We start from the raw sequence: 2,500 nt of genomic DNA, 5'->3' as shown, positions 1-2,500 counted from the left end.
GTAGTGTCTGATGATGTAGGTGTGTGTGTGTGTGTGTTTAGTGTAGTGTCTGATGATGTAGGGGTGTGTGTGTGTGTGTTTAGAGTAGTGTCTGATGATGTAGGGGGGTGTGTGTGTGTGTGTGTTTAGAGTAGTGTCTGATGATGTAGGTGTGTGTGTGTGTGTGTGTTTAGAGTAGTGTCTGATGATGTAGGGGTGTGTGTGTGTGTGTGTGTACCTGTTTAGAGTAGTGTCTGATGATGTAGGGGTGTGTGTGTGTGTGTTTAGAGTAGTGTCTGATGATGTAGGGGTGTGTGTGTGTGTGTGTGTGTGTGTTTAGAGTAGTGTGTGATGATGTAGGGGTGTGTGTGTGTGTTTAGAGTAGTGTCTGATGATGTAGGGGTGTGTGTGTGTGTGTGTTTAGTGTCTGATGATGTAGGGGTGTGTGTGTGTGTGTTTAGAGTAGTGTCTGATGATGTAGGTGTGTGTGTGTGTGTGTTTAGAGTAGTGTCTGATGATGTAGGGGTGTGTGTGTGTGTGTTTAGAGTAGTGTCTGATGATGTAGGGGTGTGTGTGTGTGTGTGTGTGTGTGTACCTGTTTAGAGTAGTGTCTGATGATGTAGGGGTGTGTGTGTGTGTTTAGAGTAGTGTCTGATGATGTAGGGGTGTGTGTGTGTGTTTAGAGTAGTGTCTGATGATGTAGGGGTGTGTGTGTGTACCTGTTTAGAGTAGTGTCTGATGATGTAGGGGTGTGTGTGTGTGTGTTTAGAGTAGTGTCTGATGATGTAGGGGTGTGTGTGTGTTTAGAGTAGTGTCTGATGATGTAGGGGTGTGTGTGTGTGTGTGTTTAGAGTAGTGTCTGATGATGTAGGTGTGTGTGTGTGTGTGTTTAGAGTAGTGTCTGATGATGTAGGGGTGTGTGTGTGTTTAGAGTAGTGTCTGATGATGTAGGGGTGTGTGTGTTTGTGTGTTTAGAGTAGTGTCTGATGATGTAGGTGTGTGTGTGTGTGTGTGTGTACCTGTTTAGAGTAGTGTCTGATGATGTAGGGGTGTGTGTGTGTGTGTTTAGAGTAGTGTCTGATGATGTAGGTGTGTGTGTGTGTGTGTTTAGAGTAGTGTCTGATGATGTAGGGGTGTGTGTGTGTGTGTTTAGAGTAGTGTCTGATGATGTAGGGGTGTGTGTGTGTGTGTGTGTGTGTGTACCTGTTTAGAGTAGTGTCTGATGATGTAGGGGTGTGTGTGTGTGTTTAGAGTAGTGTCTGATGATGTAGGTGTGTGTGTGTGTGTTAGAGTAGTGTCTGATGATGTAGGGGTGTGTGTGTGTGTGTTTAGAGTAGTGTCTGATGATGTAGGTGTGTGTGTGTGTGTGTGTGTGTGTACCTGTTTAGAGTAGTGTCTGATGATGTAGGGGTGTGTGTGTGTGTTTAGAGTAGTGTCTGATGATGTAGGGTGTGTGTGTGTGTTTAGAGTAGTGTCTGATGATGTAGGGGTTGTGTGTGTACCTGTTTAGAGTAGTGTCTGATGATGTGTGTGTGTGTGTGTGTGTGTTTAGAGTAGTGTCTGATGATGTAGGGGTGTGTGTGTGTTTAGAGTAGTGTCTGATGATGTAGGGGTGTGTGTGTGTGTGTGTTTAGAGTAGTGTCTGATGATGTAGGTGTGTGTGTGTGTGTGTTTAGAGTAGTGTCTGATGATGTGGGGTGTGTGTGTGTTTAGAGTAGTGTCTGATGATGTAGGGGTGTGTGTGTTGTGTGTTTAGAGTAGTGTCTGATGATGTAGGTGTGTGTGTTGTGTGTGTGTTTAGTAGAGTAGTGTCTGATGATGTAGGGGTGTGTGTGTGTGTGTTTAGAGTAGTGTCTGATGATGTAGGTGTGTGTGTGTTTAGAGTAGTGTCTGATGATGTAGGGGTGTGTGTGTTTGTGTGTTTAGAGTAGTGTCTGATGATGTAGGTGTGTGTGTGTGTGTGTGTGTACCTGTTTAGAGTAGTGTCTGATGATGTAGGGGTGTGTGTGTGTGTACCTGTTTAGAGTAGTGTCTGATGATGTAGGGGTGTGTGTGTGTGTGTTTAGAGTAGTGTCTGATGATGTAGGTGTGTGTGTGTGTGTGTGTGTTTAGAGTAGTGTCTGATGATGTAGGGGTGTGTGTGTGTGTGTTTAGAGTAGTGTCTGATGATGTAGGGGTGTGTGTGTGTGTGTGTGTTTGTACCTGTTTAGAGTAGTGTCTGATGATGTAGGGGTGTGTGTGTGTGTTTAGAGTAGTGTCTGATGATGTAGGGGTGTGTGTGTGTGTTTAGAGAGTGTCTGATGATGTAGGGTTGTGTGTGTACCTGTTTAGAGTAGTGTCTGATGATGTAGGGGTGTGTGTTGTGTGTTTAGAGTAGTGTCTGATGATGTAGGGTGTGTGTGTGTGTTTTAGAGTAGTGTCTGATGATGTAGGGGTGTGTGTGTGTTGTGTTTAGAGTAGTGTCTGATGATGTAGGTGTGTGTGTGTGTGTGTTTAGAGTAGTGTCTGATGATGTAGGGGT

The 2,500-nt window shown here is 44.6% G+C and overlaps 1 protein-coding gene across 1 annotated transcript in view; it reads right to left on the bottom strand.

Moving 5' to 3' along the window:
- The window catches only part of vps13a (vacuolar protein sorting 13 homolog A), a 62,040-nt gene that overhangs the window by 11,362 nt on the left and 48,178 nt on the right, over positions 1-2,500 (bottom strand). The gene's annotated exons all lie outside the window — the stretch shown is intronic.

This window comes from Clupea harengus, chromosome 7 (genome assembly GCF_900700415.2).
Source record: "Clupea harengus chromosome 7, Ch_v2.0.2, whole genome shotgun sequence".
Classification (NCBI taxonomy): domain Eukaryota; kingdom Metazoa; phylum Chordata; class Actinopteri; order Clupeiformes; family Clupeidae; genus Clupea; species Clupea harengus.
Note: the sequence above shows the minus strand (reverse complement) of the source record. Positions and strands in the feature narration are given on the sequence as shown.